This window comes from Pseudorca crassidens, chromosome 10, assembly GCF_039906515.1.
Source record: "Pseudorca crassidens isolate mPseCra1 chromosome 10, mPseCra1.hap1, whole genome shotgun sequence".
Taxonomy (NCBI): Eukaryota; Metazoa; Chordata; class Mammalia; order Artiodactyla; family Delphinidae; genus Pseudorca; species Pseudorca crassidens.
This window is the reverse complement of record NC_090305.1, coordinates 78818560-78834791: the sequence shown is the minus strand read 5'-3', so window position 1 is coordinate 78834791 and position 16232 is coordinate 78818560. Positions and strand designations below refer to the sequence as shown.

Here is a 16232-nt window from a genome sequence, read left to right as displayed (position 1 = left end):
GTGTTCTGTTTGTTTGTTGACGAGATTAAGCAGCAATTTTGGGAAGGAAGGATAACCGCCAATGTGATGTACAGTACTGTTCCTTTGTTCCCAGAGCAAACCTCCTACATATTCCCACAAATAAATTTGCTCTCATCTTGAGTGAATTGTAGGCAGGAACAAGTAGTCCATATTACCAGTGCTGATGGAAAATGGGTGAGGAGGTGAGCACTGCAGTTTACAATGTATTAAGCTAAGAGTAATGATAATGTACAAAAAGACACATGATATATTTAACATAAATGTATTTTAAAGTTTTTGGTTCCACTATTCCATAAGGCATAAACATCCAACAATGACCGTTGTGGAATATGATTAAGAATCATGACAGTTTTTGAAAGAGGAGAAGTATTATAGTAATTGAGATAAATCTGCCATAATATAGTAAAGAAAAAGCATCAACTGATTTGGAAGTACATTTTACATACCAGATCAAATACTGATGCTTAAGACTTGATTGTGTAAAATGAACCCAACTCCTTTACCCAATTCATTACCAATTGTTAAATATCTCTCAGATTTGTTGTAATTCTACTGTATCTACTGTTCCCATAATAGTCTAAATTATCATTATTACTGCAATAGCCTCTTGACTGATTCCCTTGCATCCACTTTTGTCCCCATCCAATCCATTTTCCAAATATAGCCTGAGGGAGATTTTCAAAATGCTAGTTTGATTATGCCACTCTCCAGGTGGAAACCATTTCCACCATTCCAAAGCCTAACACAGCCCCCTGTCTTTCTCTCTTGATTCTTTTCATATTATCTCCCTTAGCTCTCTGAACTCCAACTACACTGCCCTTTCTCCTCCTTAAAATCGCTCTCCTCCCTTCTGCCACATGGTCTTTGCACATTCTTGTTCCCTTAGCCTCTAGAATTCTGTTTCGTTTATCTCCACTAACTTAATTTCATCTCCTCAGATTTCAACTCCAATATTTCTCCCCTACAGTTTAGGCCTCTTGTTATAGTCTCTCTTTTTGGTACCTGCTGCTAACCTGTGTTAAGATTTCATCACTGTCTCCCCAGCAAGACCATCAGCTCTGTGTATATTGATATCCTGTTACTAGCTTAGCCTGACATATGCCAAATGCTTAATAATTGTTTGTTGAATGCATAAAAGAATGTATATATATTTTGTAAATTGAATAGGAGATGGATTACTGCAGCTGAAGATATTTTGTTTTTTTACAAATTATTTATTTATTTATTTTTGGCTGCGTGGGTCTTTGTTGCTGCACATGGGCTTTCTCTAGTTGTAGCACACGGGCTTCTCATTGTGGTGGCTCCTCTTGTTGCGGAGCACAGGCTCTGGGCATGCAGGCTTCAGTAGTTGTGGCATGCAGGCTCAATAGTTGTGGCTCGTTGGGCTCTAGAGCACAGGCTCAGTAGTTGTGGTGCATGAGCTTAGTTGCTCCGCGGCATGTGGGATCTTCCCAGACCAGGGCTCGAACCCGTGTCCCCTGCATTGGCAGGCGGATCCTTAACCACTGCGCCACCAGGGAAGTCCCTGAAGATATTATTATCTGTTACTAATTATAGGAAGTAACTTCAAAGGAAAGTCAACGACAGAAATTCTGATGAAATGTAAATTAAAGGACTAAATTTTCAAATGAGGTTACTGATGCTCAGAGGGGTTAAGAAATTTGCACATGGATGGGAACACAGCTACTAAGTGATAGAGCTAGAATTTTGACCAATAGCACTAGTATTCCCAAGAGTGGTAAAGCCTTTATATAGACAATAAGCATGGCAAATTCTGCATACTCTATCCCCTCCTGAAAATTCAGGAGGACCATTATGAATATTAAAGGCTGACAATTCCTGGAGTAAGGAACGTTGTTGAACTTGATATAATCCAGTATCCCTTTCATTTGGTGATACTCATGAATGGAACTTGCCTTAGCAAGTGTTGCTATACATTTCTTCATTTATCCTTTTATCCTTCAGTTTGCTTTATCTTTCCTTATGACATTGACTATAATTCCATTGCTAAATAATGCTTTTCAAAGAAGACATTTGCCAGATACTTCCATCTAGCTAGAATGAGAAAACAAGACTCCCCCCTGTTCAAGATAAAACATTAAATCTTTTAAAATTAATTTGTCTTAACTTAGGCACAAGTGTCTGAGACGTGAACCTCACTTCTTTCCGTCGCAGATATACTTATTGGTTTGAAATTACGCTCTTTTTCCCCCACATTATTTAGGTTACCAAATTGAACATGATGAAGCACCACCAGACCTGGGATAGCAGTGAGAATCAGAACATTGCATCTATATTTCATGAGAAAAGGGAGACAGTTGATCAAACTTTGTCCAACTACCAATGATAAAACATACCAGTGTCAGCTTCAATAATTACTGAAGAATAAGACTTATCTATAAATAATACTACATTTATTTCATTTTTAGCTTATTTCATTTAAAAATTAATTCCTGCTAAACAGTTCTTGGCACTAGGGAAGTGTGCCAAGACTCATTTCTTTAGAATGGAACATAAGTCTTTCAGGACATGCATATACTGTACTTCTCCAAATTTCTCCTAAGTTTAGGTATATGGATTTTATGTCCTTAGGTAGAGAATTTTACCATGCCTTATTCTTCTATATTTATATCTACATCAATATAGGTTTATTGGGAAGAATCTGTGCATATCTACAAGCTGACAGAGGGTGCCTTTGAGGATTTTTAGCCTAAATATGACTACATATTACAAAAAACCCCACAACTGTGTGGTTTTGAGTGTAATAACTCAACATGATATATGTACTTCTAGTTTGAGTCAAAGTGTTTTTATTGAAAAATTTTAAGTTCATACAAAAGAATAGGGAGGAATCAAGTCTAAATTCAACTTTTCTTCCCTGAATTGATTGCTAAAAAATAGAAATAAAATTTTCAATATGCCTGACTCTATGAATTTACTCAATGAATAGGCACTGGGGCATAAAGGAGGACTAGATATTATCCTTGCTTTGAAGAAGCTCACCTAGGGGAATGTAAATGTGTACAGCTACTGTGGAAAACACTATGGAGGTTCCTCAAAAAATTAAAAATAGAACTACCACAAAATCCACTTCTGGGTGGATTCTGCTGGATTTCCAGCAATTCCACTTCTGGGTATTCTTCTGCAGAAAATAAAAGCAAATGCTAATTTGAAAAGATATGTGCACCCCTATATTCATTTAAGCATTATTTACAATAGCCAAGATATGGAAACAGCCTAGGCGTCCACTGATGGATGAATGGATAAAGAAGATGTGGTACACACACACACACACGCGCACACACACACACACACACATAACCATAAAAAAGAATGAAATCTTGCCATTTGCAACAACATGGATGGACCTAGAGAGCAGCATGCTAAGTGAAATAAGTCAGAGAAAGACAAATACCACATGATTTCACTTATCTGTGGAATCTAAAAAGCAAAGCAAATGAAGAAATAAAACAGAAACAGACTCATAGATACAGAGAACAAGTGGTTTCCGGAGGGGAGGAGAGTGAGGGAATGAGTGAAATAGGTAAGGGAGATTAAGAGGTACAAAGTTCCAGTTACAAAATAAATGAGTCATGGGGATGAAATGTACAGCATGGGGAGTATAGTCAGTGATATTGTAATAACTTTGTATGGTGATGATGGTAACTTGATTTATTGTGGTGATCATTTTGTAATATATAGAACTATCGAATCACTATGTTGTACACCTGGAACTAACATTTTGTTGAAAGTCAATTACACTTCAATTTTAAAAAAAGTAAAAGGAAGCTCACCTACATGCAGAGATAAATAGCTATGCACGGATATTACCGGTTAGGTGCCATGGCGGGCAGGGGGTTGGGCATGTAGGCGAGCGAGGGCAAGATGCTGTGGGAACACCTAAGGGGGCACTTGCCTAACCCAAGATCAGGGATTCAGGCCCGGTTTCCTAGAGAAAGTCACATCTAAGTTAAGACTTCTGTATCTAACAGTTCTGGTATGATGAAGAAATTGAGATAAGAGCACCTGTGTCACCCTTAGTTCATTGAAAAAAGAATCTATAATTGCTTTGTAGTGAGTAGTCTTTTTATGGCAGCATTTTTGGCTATCTGTGGATAGAAAAGAAGAAGGTGATGATGCTGTCTTTTTCTGGCTCTAGTTTGCTTTGTCTCATTTCTTTGTGTACTTTACTGATTTTTTCTGTGAACCCATACAGAGCCACATGAAAACTATCTCCACCCAGTTTAGTATCTGATCTTGAACAAGATAATTTTAGAGTCTTAGCTATGTGTTTGTGTGTGAGGGTGTATATGTAAGAGTAATGCATAATCCCAGCTTTGTTGGAGGGACTGCCTGATCCATGACCCCTTCTGCGAGAACTGGCCTTTCACCCAAAGGGCTGGCACTTAACGGTTGTGTCTGTCCACTGTGACCCTCTGAATCTGGCATATCCACAGTTCATTCTTTGTAGGACACTGACAGCAGAGACCCGTGGCCTAATATGGCCTGCTGATAAGTTTTGTAAATCAGAAAATTTCAGTGAAAACCTGGATTTCTGCTATTACACAGCCAAAGTTGAGAAGCGGCAGGAGCTCTGTTTGTTGTAGGCCCTTTAGTCCCAGCTCCTTGTTTCACACCTGGTCAGCTTCACATGTTTAATTACCTGCCTTACCTGGTAGGTATTTGAATTGGTAACTCCTTGCAGATAGTTATGGCTGATTAGACCAGGTGTGGACTGATCTTGACCTTGGTTGGTTAATCAGATTCTTTTCCTCTGGTCATTTTGAAGTGGTGTGCACTTGGTTTCCACTTAAGCTGTGAAGAGATACAAATATTTGGTCATGTCAATGCCAAAGCAGAGAAAGCACATCTTAAGGTAGAAGCAATAGGGTAAATGTTCCAGAAAGAAATAGAGATAACAAGATCCTATAGCCCCAAAATGTATCAATATTGGATCTGAATGGCCCCCCTCTTTCTGGCTCTGGCTCCTCATGAGACCTGGCTGTACTTCCTGTCCTATGTTCTATGGGATACCTCTAATTTCTGATTCTGACCCCCATTTTTCTTGAGCTCCACAGTGGATTTTTGTTTTTTTGTAACTAAATGAATCCTAATTAAGAGGCTTGCACATGTTTTTTACGATATTTTTGTTTGAGTGTGGAAATGGAACTTTAGGTGTCCATCTAATTGTTATGAAAACTCTTAGTTGGATTAGAACAAAATCTTGTCATCATCGAGTGGGGTGTTTTTTTTTTTTAAAAAAATACATTTAGGGCTTCCCTGGTGGCGCAGTAGTTGAGAGTCCGCCTGCCGATGCAGGGGACATGGGTTCGTGCCCCGGTTTGGGAAGATCCCACATGCCGCGGAGCGGCTGGGCCCGTGAGCCATGGCCGCTGAGTCTGCGCGTCCGGAGCCTGTGCTCTGCAACGGGAGAGGCCACAATAGGGAGAGGCCCGCGTACAGCAAACAAACAAAACAAACAAACAAAAATACATTTATTTATTTATCACTGCGTTGGGTCTTCGTTGCTGCGTGTGGGCTTTCTTTAGTTGTGGTGAGCAGGGGCTACTCTTCACTGTAGTGCACAGGCTTCTCATTTCGGTGGCTTCTCTTGTTGCGGAGCACGGGCTCCAGGCATGCAGGCTTCAGTAGTTATGGCTCACGGGCTCTAGAGTGCAGGCTCAGTAGTTGTGGTGCGCGGGCCTAACTGCTCTGCTGCATGTGGGATCCTCCCGGACCAGGGCTCTAACCCGTGTCCCCTGCATTGGCAGGCAGATTCTTAACTGTTGCGCCACCACGGAAGCCCCTTGAGTAGGGTTTTGACCATTAGAAACCTTTGGGTTAAAGCCTTCCCTGAGAAGTTGTATCTATGCTTGAGATGCTTGAGATTCCACTGTGAAAAACTGATCCTGAATAAGCTAGAAAGTTGCCTAGCTTCTTAACTTTGATATTTTAAAATGAGCATTATGTAATATTTTATATTTATAAAACAGTATATTTGGAGCACAATAAACTAAACACCCATGAACCTACCGTCCAATTTAAGAACTATAAATTACTCATGTGTTCCTTCCCTATATCTCATCTCCTGTGTTTCCATTTTGATAGTAGCCATTATCCTGAAGGAATGGATGTACTGGATGCATTTTCCACTCATCCATCCTTTGCTTTTCTTTTCTCCTATAAAATAATTTTGCCACATGTGTATATATCTCTAAACAAGATATATTTTAGTTTTTCAGCATTATAAAAATGGCTTTATACCATATGTCAGTGCTTCCCAACTTCTTCACATCTTGGCATACACTGAACTTGAAAATATTGTACAGTGCCTTGGGATAAATGCTATTCATGTCCCACTAAAAGACTCTGGCCACTCCAGCTACTATTCACCCCCAGAACTAAGGGGATCAATATGTTAAGACCTTTGTAACCTAGTCACTGAAGTACATAAGTTGGAAAGCACTGCTATATGTAGTCTTCAGCATACGCTCTTTCCACTTTATTCTTTGTTTCTAAGATTTATCCCTGTAGATACTTATGACTGTAGGCCATTCCTTTTCAACACTGTATAATATTTTTCTGTGAACATATAAGCATTTCCATTTTATTCTGGTTAGACCCCTTCTTTGCTTTTTATTTACCCTAGGGATCATACCAATCTACCATGAGTCAGAGAAACCTGCTGAATTTGATTTCATGTTTTCCTAGGATTCAAAATGTTGCTTTTAAATTTTGGTTTTAAAAATCTGTTTAGTTTTATATTGGGTTTGGGAGTCTATGACAGCAAGAGAGAATCAATTTGAGAACTATTTAATTATATTATTAAGGCACAATAGCAATGTGTGCCAATGAATCCACCTTCAGATCACTGGAAATTTAGTTTAGACAAGCAAATGAAGGAGTACTGAATTAGGAGTATTTCATAATGGCATTACTGTTCTTGATATTTAATATGTATTGGGATCTGAAATGAACTGTATGATTTAGTTAGGCAATGGCAAATATATTTCACTTCACGTTCCAAGTCCATCTTTTTGGTAGTGTTTCCCTTGAGTAGTACTGGAAAAGTGTTTAGTCTATGTCAGAGCTCTTGGTTAAGAATTCAGTGATCAGTTATTGATGTCTGCCCTGAGTATGCAAAGTGGAAATAAGGACATACCTGCTACACGTTTTCTTTCCCTAATCTAGTGTTTCCATCTGCCTCTGTTTCTGTGATTATCTTGAAACCATCTTGATCATCTGATTAATATTTAATTTGTAGCTTACCCCTTTTGGAAAACAAAATTCATAATTAAAAAGTCAAAGAGCATCATATAGTTGTGCTCTTTTCTCTGGTTGTTTATTATAGTCTCTAATTACCTTCTCCACAGGATGCTTTTCTCACAAGTATCCAAAATACTCCACTCCTTCGGTAAAGCATATTTTACTATCATTATTGAGCCCTAACTGGAAAATAGATAAAATGCCCTTTAATATCCTTGGTCTTAGGGTTTTGAATTCAGCTTTACATAGATCTTATCCACTGTATTTTAAAACAATTAGAGTAACAAAGCTTCCTTAGACTTTCCAGAGCCTATTAAATGTTATTTTTAAGGTAACATCTTTTCTTGTCCTTCATTTATGAATATTTGGTCAGGAAATGGTCCTAAAAAGCTTCAAATCCCAATTGAATAATGCGTTCTCCAAAGTAGCTGCCAAATGTAAATACCACCGATACACATTCATGCATATGATAGTATATAAATAACCAGGAAAGCATAGCAAAGGTCAATCAATTATGTATAGGTCAGAATGCTTTCTATCTGGATTGAGTCATTTTAGCAAATGACGACATGTGTCCTTTGGAGTCTTGTGAAATGTGGCTTGAGTCATTATAGATTGGCTTCTTCTCTGGGTTACCAGGATGGCAGTGGTAAGGCTCAATAAATAAATGTATTGGACTCTGCAGGAGCAGGTATGCATAATTAGGATGTAGTGATGAAGGCTTCTTATTGTGTAGAGAAACTTGGGCCCCATCTGCCAATTCCTAGTTTCTTATCCTCTTGGTTGATTTTTTTTTAAAGAACTTGAAGACAAAATAGTTGGAAACGAGCCAGATGCTCTCTTTATTTCTGTGATGGATATCCTTTCATGAAATTGCCAGCAGGGAATCAATAGTAATAAATCTGGCACCCTTCTAATCTCTTCTAACTTCACCATTGCTCTTCTGGAATGGGGCTACTAGGACCCTTTAAATTTGGTTTATAATTTCTACTTGATCTGATGTGGAATGGTCACACCAGATTGCCAGACTCTAGAGTGACTGGTGGGATGTGATGTTGTGTGAGGTGGCAAGGGATGTTGTCATTTTCCAGTTGGCACAATAGGAGCTGAATTTAGCTTATAGACCAAGTGGTGAAAGAAGCTGCCAAGTCCAGTCATTTCTGATTAGTCAGGGCTTGAGGAGGTAAATGTTACTTGACAAGAATTTAATGTGTGATTTTCCCCTTCCTTCAGTATATTTTGGAAATGTTAAAAAGTTGTTGACTTTTTTTTAAAGTAGGATGACTTAGAATGAAGAAAGAGTCAAAATTGCTGCCATGTTTTATAGGCATCTATCATTGGAGACTAAGTTTGGTTCTGAGAGCTTGGAAGGAGGAAGACTTGGGCATCCTTAGCAAAGATGAAAGAAACTGGTTCTTGCTTAAAGGGAGGTTATAGTCTAGTGGGAAGATGGACATGCAAACAGATTGCCACAGTGTAAAATGGTAGCTGCTCTAGTAAGAGATATATGTAAATCTAGGCAGTATTGATATTTCTGTCACTTACTGATACTATTTTATCCCTTGTTTATTTGGGCCATAAATGGCTGAGATACATGCCTATATTTATTCCTATTATCAAGGTATATTGAGAGTGAATTTTCCAGCTTTCAAGATGACTAGCTTGTATTTTGCAATTGAGAGGAAATGTGGCTGCCCTGCTCTTGGAATGGTGCTTATTATTCTTCACACGACCCAAAGCCTTAACTTCGTTTCATTAAAACTCCATAGATTCCTAGGGGCTATTCTTTGATTATATCTACGTGGACAATAAAACAAATGGTTAGGGGCTTCCCTGGTGCCGCAGTGGTTGAGAGTCCGCCTGCCGTTGCAGGGGACACGGGTTCGTGCCCCGGTCCGGGAAGATCCCCCATGCTGCGGAGCGGCCAGGCCCGTGAGCCATGGCCACTGAGCCTGTGTGTCCGGAGCCTGTGCTCCGCAACGGGAGAGGCCACAACAGTGAGAGGCCCGTGTACTGCAAAAAAAACACCCCAAAAAACCCAAATGGTTAAAAGATGAGTAAACAGATCAAGTTGCAACTGTTTTTGGTGGTATCTAATAGTTGATTGCAAGGATTTGTCTTTCCCCCACTGTTGACTGAGAGCACAGTCTGTGGTTATGGATCGATCAGCTGATTCAGTCTGGTATAGACAACAGAAGAAGGAGCCCCATCTGCCCCCCTTTTAATCAGGACAAAAAAAGCACCAGCAAGCAGACTTCTGTTTATATCTCATTTATAGAATCACCCCTAGCTTTAAAGGGGGTGCTGGAGTAAGGGGGCTGTGAACAGAAAATGAGTTAGCTAATCAATTGCCAAACTTTCAGTCTTATCCAAATAAGGCCATTGTCAATAAATCTGATAATACTATACCTTACTGTTTTTTCAATGTGTTTTTTCCCTTTAATAATACCATGAATATTTTTTCATTTTATTAAATATTCTGCTACATAACTTTCAATGTCTACATAATATTCCACTTGATGACTATACCATAGTTAATTTGAGCAGTCTTCTTTTGTTTGAAATGTAGGATTTTCAACTTTTACTTTTATAAAATAAATAATGTGGTGATGAACATCCTCATAGCTATTCTTTTTGAGAACTGTTTTGACCATTTTTCTTTCATTTTGATTTTTTTTTCAGATCCTTAAGTAACAATGATATTGATCCCCCCACCTTTTTTCAAATCTTCAAATAACAATGATATAAGTAAATAACCAGATCTTTAGGTAATCTCTTTAAACAGAGTCTGGGGAGAAGAATTCTTCAATAAATCAGGTAACCTAGATTATATCTACCAGATGCAAAATATCCTATTGATTTTACTAAATCAGAGAAGCAGCTGGTAAATTCAGAGACAGGATAGGGAGGAGGGAAGTGGTCTGTTTTTTGATGGAATCAATTTAATCAGTTCAGTTAAAATGACTTTTGCAGCTCTGGTTAAGGGGATCTGGCAGTTTGCAGTTATGTTAATATTTAGAATCCCTCCAGCTTGAAAATGTATTTTCATCTGGTATTGTGTTCCTTTTTGTATAAAGATTGTCAAATGAGAGTGTAAAGGTAGTTCATCTCCCAGCTCATTTGTCAGAATGTATAGTAGGCATGTTGAGATCGAAAGCCTGGCATCCACGCCAGCTAGAAGCAGAAGCTACAGAGAAGTCTGGCTTCCAAGGGAGTAGTAGGGGAAATGCTGACACTAGCCCCTCTCCTGCCGTTATTGCTGTGGTCTTTGGGAGAGGATTAATGGTGCGTTCCCTGGTTTGAGTACTAACAGTGGATCAGCAAAGCTGAGCATAGGGCAGAGGGTTCTGGTACTTGCTGAGTACGTTACCTCTTATAACAGGGTTTTAAATGTCAACGCTTTTTACAATGTATATGAGGAATTCTAACTGAGAAGCTGGCCCATATGCTTAGACTACATCCAACTATATGCTTCTATTTTTGATGTTGCAAAATATGGTTAATTTTTATGGTGAATATTTTATGGCCTGCTTTTTGTTATGTGCCAGACAAATTGAGGGCAATGGAAGCTGATGGGTGGTGAAGATAAAAGAGCAGTGTTGACCTTTTGGTAAATCATTCATCACACTGCTTCATCTGTAAGTGGTTTTCTAGCTGTAGCTCATGTTTGCTAATCACTACGTTTGACTCTCAGTTTTACAGGGATTGATTGTCTTGCTGTGGATTGCCTTTTCTTGTCTTCCTTTCTTTCCTTTTTTTTCCCAAATTTTGGTTATTGTTATTATAACTATTTCATTACCTAGTAGTTCCTCCACCAGAGGGAGCTTGTGGACAGAGAGGCAATGGGAATTAATAATTCAGTTTCTTTTTGCTGCTCTTCATTGTGACTTGCAGGGTTTCTTCTCAGTAGCTGAGATGGACTTTAAGCATTCCATTCACCTACTCTCCTTTGAATTTTATTGATCCCAGTAAAATTAAGTTGCAAGATGACTGTCTTTGGCAGTGACCAGAGAATAGAATAGTTAACTGGAGTGCCTAGCACCAGGATGCTTTTTGGCTTATATGTTGATTAAAGTCCCATCAGGGGAAACCAAAGGGGAAAGCAAGAATAACTTCTTAGTTTAATGGATCAACTACTGGAAACTATGGAATTCATTACAGTGGAAGCTTAAATCTGTATCCTGGGCTGATCCAAGGCTAATAAGCATCTGATAGAATACATCTCGCCAACATTGTGGACATCTATTGCTCTTTGTTTTTTGATTCTTTTGCCTGACTCTAGCCCATCCTTAGCATTCAGAAGCATGGTTAATGTATAAGGCCCTCAGCCTACAAGATACAGAGTGGACATGTACTGGCATCTGGTGAGGACACTTAAGGGAAAGACTCTGCCTTAGGACCAAGAGAAATTAACGTTTGTCCACTAAGGAATCTGACCAGCTATAGTGCCATGCTGATTAGCCCTGCAGAGGTTATTTCTTAATTATGTATTTTAGGGTTTATTAAAACAGGGACTGTGTCCCCTCTCTGGGGGCAGAGAATATTTTGATATTTTGATTGCAATTAAGTGGAAATTGAGAACACTAACAGACAGAAACTAATCAGAAGTGTTTTACTGTTCCTTTATTCCCAATCAAATGCACTGTCAAGCAATATCTAGATATTACCTGCACTCTGCCTGTCCCCTGCCTGAACCTGGGATTCTTCCACCAAGAGAGTGGTCCTGGGTCCCACGTTGGCGTTGCTCATTTGGTTGATGAAGACATATTGACAGGGCTTCCCTGGTGGCGCAGTGGTTGAGTGTTTGCCTGCCGATGCAGGGGACACGGGTTCTTGCCCTGGTCCGGAGAATCCCACATGCCGTGGAGCGGCTGGGCCCGTGAGCCATAGCTGCTGAGCCTGTGCGTCCGGAGCCTGTGCTCTGCAATGGGAGAGGCCACAACAGTGAGAGGCCCACGTACTGGGAAAAAAAAAAAAAAAACATATTGACAGAGTTGTTGTTGGTAAGTTTGCAGCCAAGCCTCTAAGGGTATGGCCATGGGGCCATTCTGGAAGTGTGTTTGTGTGTGTGTGTGTGTGTGTGTGTTAGGGTGGCCGTGGTGGTGCATGACCCTTTTTTATTATTTTGTGAAGGCACAAATCATAGGCCTATGGCTGCGGCCAATCAGAATACTTCTACCTCATTTTGGATAACAAAGAACATGTTCTTATATGTTCTTCTATTCTTTTACAGAAAAGAAAGAAACATGATTTCTAAACAACAGCATCTTTTAATGGGGAATTTTCAGAAGTAACTTTTTTTTTCCATTTGTTAGACATAGAAAGCCAGTCTTTGGGGAAGGGACACTTAGATCCCAGAAAAATAGGCAATAGCCACAGTCTATTAATAACAGGGGCTTCTCATGAGAAGGAACAATTCTTACATGGTGGTGACATTTTAGACTTTGAAGGAGATTTTCTCAAGGGCCTTCCATAGCAATATGGTACAGAAGTTGATTTCAGGAGGAGGCAGAAATGACTTAAGATGAATTTTTGGAATCCTGTTTATTGAAAATGCTGATGCTGTTGAGTGTTACTTCTCTCATCTTCCTTCTCCAGAAACACCAACTTACCTAGAGTCACACCTACCTTTGCCCCTTTTCTCAAGACTTGAACATTAAGAAGAATTTCCTGTGTCTTCAAATTCAAATTTATTTCTAAATGCTCCCTTCACCTTTTACTCTTCTCCACCGTAGAATACGGTAGTCACTAGCCACATGTGGCTATTTATGTTCAAATTAATTTAAATTAAACAAAGTGAAGACTTCAGTTCCTTAGTCACAATGGCCTCATACCAAGGGCTTTGATAGGCACATGTGGCTATTGGCTATCTTACTGGACAGTGTCACTATACAACATTTCCATCATCACAGGAAGTTCTGCTGGACAGTGCTGCTCTGATACTCTTGGCTGCCCACTAAGGATATTGCTTCTCTGTCACCCTCAGGTGGTGTGTGGGTTTTTTTCAGTGTCTGGCGTGGAGTTGGTGTCTTCTTTTCATCCTCATTGTCACTTCTAGACAGCTTCTTTTTTCTTCATCCACAGAAGTACTTTTAAAGCATGTGGGATCAGCCTATCCTACTGCCTACTATTCCTCTGTATTTATTGATGATTTTATTCCCTAGCTCACTGTCTTTGTGCCCATCACTCTCCTGCCATCATTCTAGGTAAGAATGTCCACATAGATTACTCATATCTGGCCTCTCAGTTCCTTGAAATTCTCACTTGCAAATGTCACTTTCTCTACCTCATGGTCAATGGCCAGTGGCTCTCAATCTAGGAGGTACTTCTCTCCTTGGGAGCATTTGTAAATGTGAGCAGTCCTACTGGCCTTTAGAGGGCAGGAGCTAAGGATGCTAAATGTCATTCAGTGCATGAGACAGTCTAGGCAATGAAGAATTATTTCACCCCAAATGCCATAGTGCTTTTGTTAGGAAACACTGTGCTAACCTTCTAAAACAATGTACATATCTTAATTAAAAATACTTTATTGCTAAGAAATGCTAGCCATCATGTGAGCCTTCAGTGAGTTGTAGTCTTTTAGCTGATGGAGGGTCTTGCCTCCATGTTGATGGCTGCTGACTGATCAGGGTGGTGGTTGCTGGAGGTTGGGGTGGCCGTGGCGATTTCTTAAAATAAGTCAACAATGAATTTTGCCACATCAATTCCCTCTTCCTTTCATGAACACTTTCTCTGTACTATGCAGTGCTGTTTGATAGCATTTTATTTCCAAGTTGGGCTCAATCCTCTCAAACCCTGCCACTGCTTTATCAACCAAGTTTTGTAATATTCTAAATCCTTTCTTGTCATTTCAACAGTCTTTACAGCATCTTTACCAGGAGATCTTTTCTATTTCCGGAAACCATTTTCTTTCCTCGTACGTAAAGAAGCAACTCCTCATTTGTTAAAGTTTTATCATGAGGTTGCAACGATTCAGTCACATCTTCAAGCTCCACTTCTAATTCTAGTTCTCTTGCTATTTCTACCACATCTGCAGTTACTTGCTCCACTGAAGTCTTGAACCCCTTGAAGTCATCCGTGAGGGTTGGAATCAATTTCTTTCAAACTCCTGTTAATGTTGATATTTTGACCTCTTCCCATGAATCACAAATCTTCTTACTGGCATCTAGAATGGTGAATCCTTTCCAAAAGGTTTCCAATTTACTTTGCCTAGATCTGTCAGAAGAATCACTATCTGTGGCAACCGTAGTCTTAACAAAAACATATTTCTTAAATAATGAGTTGAGGGCTTCCCTGGTGGCGCAGTGGTTGAGAGTCCGCCTGCCGATGCAGGGGACACGGGTTCATGCCCCGGTCTGGGAAGATCCCACATGCCGCGGAGTGGCTGGGCCCGTGAGCCGTGGCCACTGAGCCTGCGCGTCCGGAGCCTGTGCTCCACAACGCGAGAGGCCACAACAGTGAGAGGCCCACGTACCGCAAAAAAAAAAAATAATGAGTTGAAAGTCAAAATGACTCCTTGATCCATGGGCTGCAGAATGGATGTTGTGTTAGCAGGCTGAAAATAACATTAATCTCATTGTACATCTCCATCAGAGCTCTTGGGTGACTAGGCGTATTGTCAATGAGCAGTAATATTTTGCAAGGAATCTCTTTTTTGCGCAGTAGGTCTCAACAGCGGGCTTCAAATATTCAGTAAACAGTGTTGTAAACAGGTGTGCTGTCATCCAGGCTTTGTTGTTCCATTTATAGAGCACAGGCAGAGTAGATTCGGCATAATTCTTAAGGGCCCTAGGATTTTTGGAATGGTGAATGAGCATTGGCTTCAATTTAAAGTCAGTGACTGCATTAGCCCCTAGCAAGAGAGTCAGCCTGTCTTTTTTTTTTTTTTAAGATTTATTTATTATTTATTTATTTTTGGCTGCGTCAGGTCTTAGTTGTGGCATGTGTGATCTTTGTTGAGGCATGCGGGCTCTTCATTGTGGTGTGCGGGCTTCTCTCTAGTTGTGGTGTGCAGGTTTTTCTCTCTCTAGTTGTGGCATGCAGGCTTCTCTCTAGTGGTGGCGTGCGGGTTTTCTCTCTCTAGTTGTGACGCACAGGCTCCAGGGCACATGGGCTCTGTAGTTGTTGTGCACGGGCTCCAGAGCACGTGGGCTCTGTAGTTTGGGGCACACAGGCTCTAGCTGATACACGGGAGCTCAGTAGTTGCGGCATGTGGGCTTAGTTGCCCCACAGCATGTGGGATCTTAGTTCCCTGACCAGAGATTGAACCCCCGTCCCCTGCGTTGTAAGGTGGATTCTTTACCACTGGACCACCAGGGAAGTCCTCAGCCTATCTTTTGAAGCTTTGAAGTCAGGCACTGACTTTTCCTCTCTAGCTATGAAAGTCTTAGGTGGCATCTTCTTTCAGTATAAGGCTATTTCATCTGCATTGAAAATCTGGTGTTTAGTGTAGCCATCTTCATGAATTATCTTAGCTAGATCTTCTGTATAACTTGCTGCAGCTTCTATATCAGCACTTGCTGCTTTACCTTGTACTTTTATATTATGGAGAAGCCTTCTTTCCTTAAACCTCATGAACCTCTGCTAGCCTCAGACTTATCTTCTGCAGCTTCCTCACCTCTCTCAACCTTCATAGAATTGAGAGTTAGGGGCTTGATCTGGATTAGGCTTTGACTTAAGGGAATGTTTTGGCTGGTTTGATCTTCTATCCAGACCGCTAAAACTTTCTCCATATCAGCAGTAGGGGTACTTTGCTTTTTTAGCATTTATGTGTTCATGAAGTAGCACATTTAATTTCCTTCAAGAACTTTTCCTTTGCATTCGCAACTTGGCTAACCGTTTGGTGCAAGAGGCCTAGCTTTTGGCCTCTCTCAGGTTTCGACATGCCTTCCTCAATAAGCTTAATAATTTCGGGCTTTTGCTTTAAAGTGAGAGATGTACGACTC

General features: G+C 40.2%; 1 protein-coding gene across 36 annotated transcripts in view; it reads left to right on the top strand.

The window, feature by feature from the left end:
- Positions 1–16232, top strand: part of FHIT (fragile histidine triad diadenosine triphosphatase) — a 1451597-nt gene that overhangs the window by 286235 nt on the left and 1149130 nt on the right. The gene's annotated exons all lie outside the window — the stretch shown is intronic.